Source organism: Cryptotermes secundus, unplaced genomic scaffold, assembly GCF_002891405.2.
Source record: "Cryptotermes secundus unplaced genomic scaffold, Csec_1.0 scaffold215, whole genome shotgun sequence".
NCBI lineage: Eukaryota > Metazoa > Arthropoda > Insecta > Blattodea > Kalotermitidae > Cryptotermes > Cryptotermes secundus.
This window is the reverse complement of record NW_019743150.1, coordinates 1,554,316-1,567,789: the sequence shown is the minus strand read 5'-3', so window position 1 is coordinate 1,567,789 and position 13,474 is coordinate 1,554,316.

Here is a 13,474-nt window from a genome sequence, read left to right as displayed (position 1 = left end):
CCATTTATACTCTAACTCTTGGCGCTGAAGATGTCGGTAGCGTGTACCTCTGAAACGCCGGCAGCAATGCCTACATCCACATAGTGTAATGACCCAACAATGGAATCATCAACATCAATAAACCATTGCGAAAGCCTAAAATCAGTAAATCAATAAATAAATTATATAGTTCCATGATCCATTGTTTCACATTATTCGCATATTTTCATGTCACCATTTGCTAAAGTAGTCTAGCGATTAGAACATATGAGCTACACCAACTGAGGTAGGGTCTGAATGGGTATGAAACTTGGTCTCTCGCTCTAAAGAAGGACAAATATTACAGTTTCAGAGAAGAAAGAGCCGGGATATCTCAGTCGGTAAATAGACTAGCTACAGTCTGGACGATCGAGGTTCGATTATTGACGGATACAAGGGGTTTCTTCGTCTCTTAAGATTCCAGACCGTCTCTGAGTGCTCCCCAGCCTTCCATCCAATTGTTAGTGGGGGCGCTTTCTTCGGGGGTAAAGCGGCAAACGCGTGAAGATGGCCCACTCACATCCTCTAGTGCTGAGATCAAGAATGGTTGATCTATGCCTCCACTCCCCCACACGTTTTCATGGCGTGATGCCTAATTAATTAATTAATTACAGGGACAACTTTACATTTACCTTCAGGTTCTGAGAGGGATATATGGACTTCAAAGAGAAAAAGTACCAGGAGAGTGGAGCCTGTTGCTCACGCGAAAGCTTCACAATTCGCACTGTTGTGAAGCCAGAAAATCTGCCTCAGAGGCTTTCAGTTGGGCGGTCGAAGATTATTCTTACTGATCGCCCTAGGATATTTAGGGCACTTACTTCCTTATGGAGCCAAGCCCTTCTTGAAGGGCCGCCAATTCTGCAGCTACTCAAGAACTTCCCAGCATTTTATGGAACCCGAAGGTTCATTACCGTGTTCACAAGAGCCCTCCACTGGTCCCTATCCTGAGCCAGATAAATCCATTCCACCCCATCCCATCTCTCTAAGATCCATTTTAATATTGTCCACCAACCTACGCCTTGGTCTTCCCAGTAATCTCTTTCAGTTTGGCTTTCCCACCAATATCCTATATGCATTCCTCTTCTCCCCCATTCGTGCTACATGCCCTGCCCCCCTCATCCTCCTTGACTTGGTCATTCTAATTATACTTGGAGAAGAGTAAAAGTTATGAAGCTCCTCATTATGCAGTTTTCTCCAACCTCCTGTCACTTCATCTCTCTTCGGTCCAAATATTCTCCTCAACACTCTGTAGATTATTCAGGGTAAAGAAATATAACCAAAAAGATAATTTCATTTTTCCCAATTAATATTTCGTATACTTCCTTCTTTTTTCTAATTATGGTTTTTCCCAAAAAGGGAATGGTGAGGCATGCCTTCTCCCCCCCCCTCTGGCTACTGTTAGGCCTACAAATATGTAAACTGAAGAGAATTGATCTGGGACCTTTGTATACCCCGAAATAGAGGTTGTGTTCTGTTTTCTATTGATTACAAAACGATACTGCAGAGGCAGTAAAATATACTAAATGGAATAAAGGAGTGAGCCAATCATGTACTGCCGTGGTTTCAAATTACAGGCCTGATTGGATATGTGATATCCATTAAGCCGGCGCACGCGCATGGCAGCAGGCGGAGGTAAGTGTTCTGGTGGGCGGGATCACATCTGCGCATGTGCAGTTAGGAAAACCACAATCCTATGCTTTTTAACGACAAAGCGTGGGAAAAATCGATTGTTAGATGTTCTGACGCGAACATCGACACCTCCCAATAAACTCTTTGAAACAGGGATAATTTGCAGGGTCATGAGGACGTATTTGCATTTATTCGTGTGTTTACTCTTTTATGTATCACCTGTCTTAACAACACAAAAAGGAACCAAGTAATTTGCCCATAGACCGTATTGATGAATTTCTTATAAATTTTAGAATAAACAGTGATTATTTCCGCAATCAAAAATAACTGGTTGGCTCTGTGACGTAGAAGCTGTGCGTTTTCTGTGAGGTAGAAACTGAATTATTAAACATAGTTTAACAGAAATTCATCCTTCAAGGTATTAAAGAACTTCTTTATTTCCCTATTTCGTCTTCTCTCCTGTCTCCCCCCCCCATTTCATATTTCTCTGTATACCTTTCTCCTTTGTTTCTCTTTCCACCTTCCTTCAATTCTTCCTTTGTCTCTTGTTCCTCATTTTCTTATTTTTTGGGGTTGAGTAACCAGACTACTATGATTTATATTGAAACGAATATTCTGAAGTGTCCTGACGGTGGTGTATCGCACTCGGGACCACTGGGATTTTGTACTTTGTCCATGGTCAGATACTGTAAAGAACACAACGTTTCGGAAACTGGGTCTCTTTTCATTTCCAGGTGAGAGGGTGGGAGACACCAACTCTGTTGGTTCCGCTAGCAATCACTGGACAACCTATATAGGTATACACGGTAAGGTAAAGTTGTCCCTGTGCTTAATTAGTTAAGCATTATGCCATAAAGACATATGGGGGAGTGGAGGTATACCTCCCTCATTCTTGACCTCAGCAACAGATGTAGGTGAATGGTCACCTTCATGCCTCTACCGCTTTACCCCCAGGGAAAGTGCTCCAGGTAACCATTGGGCAGGAGGTTGCATGGGCCCCAGAGCTTATCTCGACGCTGTGAAAAAGAAAAGTCTTACCCCTGCGGGGAATCGAGACCTGGCCTTCCAGTACGTAGCCTGTCGCTATATCAACTGAATTATCCCGACTCCCTACAGCTATATAAACATCTCTACCATGATTCGAAGCTAGGTTCTCTGGTAATCCAGCCCGTATTGTAGACACTATACTTACTGAGCTATCCCTGCCAATAGTCTTGTATAGACCACACTTTAATCTTTATGGATTTAGATAGGCATCGGGAAGATGAAAGACTTTGGAGGGACTAGTAGCAAGTATTACAGAAGCATGGCCTGTAATTAGCCGTGTAACAATGATACCCCTCGACCCTTAGATCGCTCCAACCAATCAGTTAAGCCCTTGCACGTGGCTGTGGGATATTTAACACCGCAGCAAGACCGCATGCGGACGGCTTAAGTCTAGTGCGCCCTCCCGCCGAGGGCAACAAAAATAAAATCTGACCTCACAAGAGGTAGCAGAAGTTTCAACTTCTCCATTAGCTAAGTGGCTACACACAGCGCACCCACTGCACGACAAACGGCTGCAGCTCTGTGTCTTGGGACTGAAATTGGGTCTCAGTTGGAAAGCTTACAGTTACTCACATGATCGAGAATTTATTTTGTCCAGTACAAGTTCACAGACGTTTCAGAGTAATGTACTGCCTCCACATTCAGGGTCGAAGATATTCTAAGAAAACACCAAGCTAGACAACTTCTAGAAGAAAATGTAAGACGTATTTGACTCGTTCCTTGCTTACCAAATTTCCAACCCTGAAAATGGAGGCAGTAAGGGCTTCCGTAACTTCCCTGAACTTATTATATATCGGATCCCACGGAGTCACATCCCAGAAAACAGCACTTTTTGTAGTCACTGTTCTGGAAACGTCAAATCCTGTAAGGATGGTATGAAATCCGAAGGCTCATCACCGTGCTCTCAAAAGCCCGCCGCTGGACCCTACTCTCAGCCAGCTGAATCCAGTCCGCACACTCACACTTTATATCTCTGAAATAAACTTTAATGAGATCTGAGATTACCACAGCAGTGCATAGTAGCGTTACTGTCTCCCGGAATGCGACACCGTGTACATGTCTTTCTTTCTTTCTCTCTTTCTCTTTCTTTTCGAGCCTATTTAACGACGCTGTCAGCAATAGCGTGAAACGACGACACTAAGTAATGAACATGAAAGGATATCGAAGGAAGCGGTAGTGGCCTAATTTAAGGTATTCTTCGGAAATTTACCTGGAAGAAGAGAGGAAACCCACGAAACACCTCAGTCAATACAGTCGTCGTTCCGCCAAAAATTACAATGGGGCACTTCCCGAATATAAGTTAGAAGGGATACAATTTGACCCAATTTGCTTGTTTGACGCCGTATAATTTGGTAGTCAGATACCAATGTTTCGGAGGAATCTGCTTCCTCCATCTTTTAAAGGTATGCTCCTCCTAAACGTCGATACATGCCCATTAAATTACATTCGTTACTTCACAAAACAGAGCAGTCGCAACAAAATTAATATTGTAGCATTTAGATCGGTTGCTAAGCGGTGACTCTGTAAACAACGACCGTTACTACGCACCGGCTCGGTAAATACGTTCCCGTTGCTAGGCAGCAGATTCTTAATGATGCAACAGTTGGACTACAACAATGGAAACGGTATGTTTCTATATGGTCCGTGCCGAGATGTTATAAACAAGGGACAAAGTCAGTTGAGAGTTCAGTTTAATTCTGCACTGGAGGCTGTGAAGAGAAGCCCTGAACGCGTGAAGCTGAAGAATCTCCAGTGTTAGAAGCCGTTGCCTGGGAAGGGTTGTTGAAGATAAATCAGGCTGGAAAAAGGCTTAGCGGGTTCTCTGATGATTTTTAATTGTGGTGATTAGCAGTGGCGCTCTACTTGCTTGTACTTACGAGTAGGATGTACAAGTTGTCAATAAATCCATTCATGAATCTAAACCCCGCATAGAATCACACATACTACGTAACAATATCATTTTCCCAGCTAAGCCCTAAGACTTCTAGATGACATCATCACTTGTTTATAGACGACACTATGTAGGCTTCTCCCATTTTCCCCCATATTTGCTACATGCTTCGGCCATCTTAACCTCCCTGGTTTACTCTCGGTTACAATATAATCAGAAGAGTACAGTTGTCAAGACCTTCACTGAATAATTCTCTGCACTTCTTTCTGTTTCATCATTGTTTATCTTTTTCCTCCTCTCGTTTTACGGCCCTTTTACTTTAGCCTTAGCCTCTCTCTCCGTCTCTCTCATAATCACATACTTCCATCAGCAATTTCCTGACAAAAAGGAAAACACATTTCTCGTCTGCAGATAGGGTTATTTAAGACTTTCCTACAAAGACAGAAGTGACGTAGGAAGGTAAGTTTATCCCCGCGCTAAAATAAGTGGCACACCATGAAAACGTTGGAGGGACAGGAGGTATAGGTCCACACTTTCTCGAACACAGGATTAGATGGAGTTCAGTGGTCAGCTACACAACGTGACCGCTTCACCCCACGTGAAAGAGTCCCCGGTGACCATTGCATAGGATTCTAGTAGAGCTCCCAGAGGTTGCTTGGACACTTACTTACTTACTCATGGAGCTGAGCCCTTCTTGAAGATCCGCAAATTCTGCAGCTACTCAAGAATTTCCCAGTATTTTATGGAACTCGAAAGTTCATTACCGTGTTCACAAGAGCCCTCCACTGGTTCCTATCCTGAGCCAGATAAATCCAATTAATACCAACCCATCCTATATCTCTAAGATCCATTTTAATATTGTCCACCCACCTACGCCTTGGTCTTCCCAGTAGTCTCTTTCCTTATGGCTTCCCCATCAATATACTATATGCATTCCTCGTCTCCCCCATTCGTGCTACATGCCCTGCCCACATCATCCTCCTTGACTTGATCGTTCTAATTATTTGGAGAAGAGTACAGTTTATGAAGTTCCTCATTATGTAGTTTTCTCCAACCTCCTGTCATTTCATCTCTGATTGCTTGGACACTGGAGTACAGAAATATCTATTATCACTGCCGGGATTGGAGTACCGAAGAGAAAGCAGGGGTAGTCCTGTCCGAAACTTAGTGCCGCAGCCAACGGTTTTCTACAAAATGCACACGCATCCTCCCAACATGACATATAGAGTTACCCCCGACACAAAGTCATCCGGGACCCGAACTGCTTGAAAGGATATCGCTTCAACGTTGCTGCATGCCGTTAGCACGTGAATAAGCTTGCATATCCTGCCTCAACTTCCGTTACGAACCGAATTATTTCACGCCGCGGATTAATACAATTTCAAGGGCTGCAGCAAGCGTCTGTTAAACCGTTACACACGGAATGTGAGTAGTTTCCGCCACGCTCTCGCTGAGATAACCTCGCTCAAAAATGTTTTAATGTCTCTTTATTTGGGGCGTGTCCGATGGGACACATTAATCTCAATAGACGTTTATTATATGTCTATACAACAACATAATGAGAATGATGTGTGAGATTATAACACAGTGCGACGACAGATCGCTCCACGCGCTGATTATGAGTAATGCTATTCTGCCAACAACTGCTGTATGTAAGATTCGAGGTATTCACAGCATTGACACATGAAGAATGCCGTCTTCTGGGATGTGGTAACATGTAGATCTTGTGTGAACCAACGTTTCGGAGGAACGTATCGCCTCCATTTTCAGGGTAGAAAAATCCGAAAACGATGAAGCAGCGTAAACAGGTGACTGCTATTGCAATTTTATTGTTCGCTCTAAAATACGTTTTTCTTTAGAACATAAATCTTTATCCTTTCCCGCGCTATTTTCCTCTTGCGGCGTCAGTGTTTTAGGTTTTGCTTTATTTATCCCTATTTACACCGGAGTGGTGTTGTTATCCTTGTTATTATTATGTTCCCACTTGTCGAGTGTATGTCACTTTCGCTCCTGGACCATTTTTATCCTTTCGACGACAGAAATTCAAGTTACCATGGAGGTGTACTAACAGGAAAAGGGTCCTCAAACGAAAGCTGACACGTAAATAGTTAAGCCGAATACTGGTAAAGTGTTTGGGGTACGCGGTAGTGTAGTTAGTTGAGGCACTATGCTACAAGCCGGAAGGTCGCGGGTTCGAGTCCCGATGAGGTGGAATTTTTTCAATTAACCTAATCTTTCCAGCCGCACTATGACCTTGGGGTCGACTTAGCCTCTAACAGAAATGAGTACTAGGAATCTTCCCGGGGGGTAAATGGCGGCCGGCGTGTAAGGCTGACAATCTTACCGCCATCTGTGAGCCGATTGTCTAGAAAATGTGGGAGCCTCAACGTCTCACAACCCTATGGGCCTCCATGGCCTCTTACAGGGATAGCTTTCCCTTTCTAACTTTTACTGGTGAAGTGTTTGGGGGCCTAAGGCCTTTTGTCTATAAAAATAACATCGAAAACTATACGACGCATGTAGGCCTATCCTTTGTCTGTATGTGTGGCGTGGTCCACATATTGAGAGCCAGTGTATCTACCCAAGCTTGCGGCGCGCATTATCCGCGGGAAAGTGTCAAGTTTCGGGCAGTTGTCTCGGATGTTCAGTCCAGCGACAGGCAGCCTGCTGCTGCTGACCTGCCTTCCGCTGTCCACCTGACGGAACCTGCCAGCATTCTCTCACTTCCCACATCCAGCGTTCTTCAGTCTGGTTCCCGGTAGCCCAGTTCCGTTGGAAACTGTTCATTGCCTAACTAACTAAATGACTAATCAACGATCTAAGTAACTGACAAACTATTTAACTGTGAAGAGTTCTGTCTTATAGGTTATAACGCCATGTAGTCCGTTTAAAGTCAATCGACGTTTCGGAGGAATATGTCACTTCCATCTTCAGAGTTAAAGAGTGAGGCAAACAAGAAACCAGCGTGCCGCCTGCTTTTACGCATGTTTCTTGCTTGGCTTACACTTCGGGCGTGAAGATGGAGGCAACCTGTTCCTCAGAAACGTCGGTTTTCTTTAAACGGGCTACAGTGTGTTATATCCCGGAAGGTAGAACTCTTCATAAACACCGCTGTGAGATCTTCAGGTCCTGTTTGCGACGTTCTCAGTAGCTAAGCTACACAGCCTAAGTAAGTGATTCCCAACTTAATTTGGCCAAGGAACTAAGTAACTAAGTAACCAGTTACGTAACTAATAACTAGTAACGAACTAACGAACTGCCTTAGTATGTAACTCCGTGGATCAAATACTAATCACTCAGTTATATTCGGTTTGGTAAATTGCTCTTGGTCCTCGCCAGCACAGTCATTCTTGGCTCCAAACCTCGTTGGATTGATGGTCATGTTTCCCTGTCTCATGACTCTGGGAGTCACGCAACTCGGCGTTACAATTCGCTCTGCTACTCCGAAAATTCTGCGCCTTTACAACACCCGAAAGTTCATCACCGTGTTCACAACAGTTCGCCGCTGATCTATATTATGAGCCCAGTCTCCCACCCTATTTCTTTAAGATTATTCTATCATATACTTCGAGGTCATACAAGAGGTCTCATCCACAGAAGGGGCCTCCAAATGGGTTAAGAAGCAGCCCAGCTCCTTGAACGCTAGATGACGCAGAGTAGCGGTACAATCACTACATGTGCGTCTCCTGGCACAGAACTGTCACTATCACAATTCACGTTACGTATCTCAGGCCGCTTCGAGCCTCAGGCGGGTAGATGCCAGTTTCTCAATGTCAATGTAATGACACTGGAGAAGTTTGTTTACAAGTTTCTTCAGATCCCCTCCGTTAATCACCATTTCACCATTGCTATATTCCCATCTATCACTGCTCCCTGAGGTGGAGGCTACGGTTCAATCCCAGGTAACTGTGTTTTTCTGTATGACAATTAAAGATTTAGAAACAGTGAAAATTCAGATTTCTTCTTCTGGGTTATGACGCTGTGTGAGCAACATTTCAGAGGAACCATCTGAGTAGAAATGGAAGTAGGTTCATTCGAGACGACGGCAAACACAACATTACGCAGTGTCATAACCCAGGAGAACAAAACAAACAAAAACAAACTCCGTGGTCGTTAGTCCACACGCGAACTATACCTACCGAGCGACTTTTGCGGATAGAGGGTGTCACGTGGTCAGAGCAAAGGATCTCCACGGCCGTTAATCTCGATTTTCTAGACCGGAGCGGCTATTCCCTTGAAATAGCTCCTCAATTATTCTCACGAGGTTGAGTGGACCCCGTTCCAGACCCACTACTTCTCAGAAAATCTGGTAGCGCCGAGAATCGAACCCGGGACCTCTGTATCTGTAGCCAGGAACTCTGATCACTAGACCACAGAGTTGGTCCATAACCCATAACACATGAGATCACAGCCTGAATTATGTTGTTGTGTTCGAGTTGGTTAGCTTCACCAAAGGATCAGACCTGGTTTTGAATAATCACACATCATGAGGATTGTGTCAGTATCGGATCTGCGCACGTGGGCAAGCCGCACCTGTGTTTACCCCGCGGCTGCTCTCACCTGTAAGGGTTCAAACGCACCAGCAGTCGCCGCTTTGTTGTTGGTGTGTTTGCTGATGTACTTATTCGCGAGAGGAGAGGCACAACTGAACGCGGTGATGTAACAGAGGACATGGCCATTGTCTCTGAGAAGAGAGATGCCTCCCTGCCTACTGAGGTTTCCTCAAACAAATATAACAGAGAAAAAGCGGAAAATTGTTCCGAGATTGGAGTAACAGGAACAATAACAACAAAAGCTACATTCTTTTTGTAGGATTCGCTCCGAAAATCTGTACAAGGCAAATACTACCTTAAGGACGTTGCGGTCTGGTGAAGTGAAGTTGTAATTAGAATATGGGAAACCCCAGACTCGAACCTTGGATCGCAGAGAGACAATCTTAACTGAAATTTTCGCCATTTTAATCCAGTTCTCGCCAGAAAATAACACTGAAATTATATCTTAAAATTACAACAACTTCCTTCCACATCCCTTCTGAGTAATCTTTCATGTGTTCGGGAAGTGTTCGGACTGAATCTGGGCCAGACACCGCTCATCCTAAAGCTGTTCGTGGTTTTCCTCAGTCCTTACAAACACATGGTGCCTCGATTAGGCAACGGCCCATTCCTTCTATATCATTCACCAAGCACCCTATCTGTCAAGGCTGCGTAACCTACATACTGGCAACATTGCTAAATATCCTTACAGAAAATCTGCCATTTCAGCATATAAAAACAAGTCCAAAACTGTCATTCTGTAAAGCTACGAGGTACAATCACGGTACAACAAATAATAGTTCTACCCACTGTTATGTATGGGCGTGAATCTTGAATTTATCATTCAAAAGTACGAAGAAAATTTGAAGGTGTTTTAGAGTGAAGTCCTTGGGAGAAGATTTGTACCCAAGCGAGAGGAAGTAAGAGGAGGCCGGAGAAAACTGGATAATTGAGAATTGTGTAATATACGAGTATACTTTTCTTCAAATATTAGTAGGATAATCAAATCAAGGAAGTTTGAATGGGCGGAGCATGTAGCATGGACAAGTACGACGATAAATGGGTATAAAAATTTGTATCGGAGACTTTGAATCTATTAGATTTGTTGTTAGATTTAGGTGTAGATAGGTACATTTCGTGGAGGCTGGTTAGAATAATTGCACCGTAGCCCTGCGAGCCGTAGGAGGCGACGAAAAGGGAACCCGATGCCTGCGGGCATAACTGGGTCATCCTGTCTCTGGGGACGTAAATACAGGGACCTGATCCTCCAGGTTGAGGACTGGACGCAAAACCGACGACTTTGCTCTGTGACAATATTACTCGTATTGTTGCGAGATTCAAAGTGAACACCGGATACTTCAGTTCAGGACAAATCCGCAGAAGCTTCTAAGGAAGGCTAAGGCTCAAAATGGGCTGTTTTTCAATGACGGTGATGATAATGATGATAAGGTGATCATGAATCATTAGAATGGGAGAATTTTGGAGCAATTTGCTCTAGTGCCGTAAAATGTTATGATATTAGCATCGCGACTCTGCGAGGACAAACATGAGAACAAAAAGCGTTCAATGTGTTGGTAAGGTAAGGTAAAGATAAATTTGTCCCTGTGCTTAACTAAGTGAGCACTACGCCATGAAGGCGTATAGGGGAGTGGATGTATAGATCCAAGTATCTTGTCTTCAGCATTAGTTAGAGATGAGTGGTCAGTTTCACGACCCGGCCGCTTGACTCACGATATACATTGGACAGGTGGCTGAGTGGGCCCCAGAACCGGTCTGGACGAAGTGGAGAGAGACAAATCTCGCCCCTACCGGGATTCGGAATCCGTCCCCTTGGTCTTCCAGCCCGTAGCCAATCTCTATACCGACCGCGTTATCAATCGCTGCAGCTGTGTTACCTCAAACTTATGAATCAATAATAAATTAATTAAACATAATTTAACTTCAGCAATTATTGACTTTTTGGACATTTCCCATCCTCTCGTTTTTTTACTTATTTATTTAAAAACAGGGGCTTCAGAGGCTGGACAAGAAGTCTATTGATTTGAGCCCAATCGATACAACTGGTCTATATCTTCGGCCCACCTGAGTAGGCTTACACCTGAGGACGGAGACAGAGTCAAGTCTCCGAAACGCTGTTTTTAAATAAATAAAAAACCCCACGACTGTTGATAATATCAAAAAGCCAATAATTTTATCAATAAGCCATCGTCACGAATTTTAGATCAGAATTTAATTCCTGTTATCCACCGGTCACCCCACGTTACATGACACCAAGACGTGGGAGTCCCCCTCCACATGCATCCTTCAGTCACGTGAAGAACGGAAGTGACGTTGTTTTTCCACACCACTGAACCATCCAAGTACTAACAGGATGAAGCTCAACTTTGCTTGTCGTTCCTACGGACGGCGCGAGGGGTGAGGGAGAGGGGGCGGGTGGAGGACCAGTGGCAAGGTATCACGAGGGACCATCAGTTGACGATGTATTCCGGTTAATGAAAGCGGTGTCATTAAGAATGGGGACTCCGTGTGTGTGCGTTGTAGTGTCGGGCAGTGCAAGGGCTGTTCCAGCCACTTCGAGAGATCATCACGCGAGAGATGTTAGCAGGCGCAGGTGTTGTCAGTAAACAAGACACGGTAAGTGTCCGCAGCTACAACATTCCATAAACTTAAATTATTTTCCACCTATTTAGCGAGGCTCTTAGTAACCCGAATTACATTGAGTTGAATGGTAGCACACTTAGAGAATTACAAATTGGAAAGAATGTGGAAGGATGTGGGATTTGAGGATATCACAGCGTTGTCAGTAAGCTATATCTTATGACGTATAATGCCGTGTAGTTCACTGAAAGCCAACAGACGTTTCGGAGGAACATTTCGCAAGAAACTAGCGTGAAATAGGTAGAAAACACGACTACCACTGTGAGAACCTCAAATCCTGCTTTCAAGCCAGTTTATTGCTTAGCTTATTCTTCGACCCTGATTATGGAGGTGTTATGTTCCTCCGAAACGTCGGTTGATTTTCAACGGACTGCGTAGTAGTATATCCCATAAGATAGAACAATTTACTGCGGAAGGAAGTCATCATATTTGTCTGAAGAGACTGAGGAAAATGCACGGAAAACCTGATACAGGAGAGTAAATGTCCGGGCCGGGGTTTGAAACTAGAACCTATGGAAAATAAAACAGGGGTGATACCCATTACATCATCACGTTCTGGTGCATATTCTAAAGGTCTGAGACGCTGATTGATTATACAGTGAATATGTTCAACAGTATCCCGTATACGGGGTGAGAATATGCAGCCCTGAGATGCAACCGCTACATTCAAACTACGAAGTCACACATTTCGCAAATGCGCAGTCATTTCAAATACCTAAATTAATTAGTAATATTGTATTTCGGCGTTATAATTGCGTGTCAATAATTTATTATTGGTTACGTCACAACAATTCGTTCATAAAATTTATATATTACATTATATGTTTCGACTTTTTAAGGCCATCATCATGTAAATTACATTCTCTCCGTACTTTACTGCTATTCCTCCTTAAATTGGCCCATGTTCACAACTGGGTGAGGTCATGCGTGCTATTTGTCAATGTTAATACTTATGTAAGTGTAAATATTTTACCTGATGATAGCCATAAAAAGCCGAAACATGTTACAGAATAACATATAAAGTTTAAACAGGAATTCTGGTGATCGAACCAACAGTAAGTTAAGTAAGTGTATGAAACACCTGGGATTATATGAAATAAATGAATTACACACGATAAGGTTACTTCCCCGTTATGCTCTCGCTGCGCAGGGAGTTGTATGCACGAGTTGTCCTTGTGTTCAATAAACATATGAAGACATACAGAGGAATGGAGGTATAGCGCCATGCGTTCCTAACATCGGCCCTATTTGGATACGAGGGTTCAGATTCACGCTCCAGCTGCTTCATTCCGGGGTACAGCTCCCGGTACTCACTGGACAGTACAGCTGGTCTGCACACTGTAACGAAGAGAAATTTGTCTGTCTATTTTCCATAATAGAACCCCGATTCCTCGGCCGTCCAGCAGTTTAGTCACTGTACCGACTTCTACGCTATATAAGTAGCTCAGACGGTGTAAGGTTGGCTGCGGACAGGATGGCAGAGGTAACAGGATTCGATTCCCGGAAAGGGTAAGAAATTTCTTTCTTCGCCACGGCAGCTGCATTGTAGTGCATCCAGCTTTCTATCTGACGGGTATTGGGGGTTCTTTCCCCGGAAATAAAGCTGCTGGGACGTGATATTGGCCACGCAGCTCCATATTGTGCTGAGAGTAATAATGCGTGGAGTTATACCTCCAGTTCCCCATAAGTTTCCTTGGCG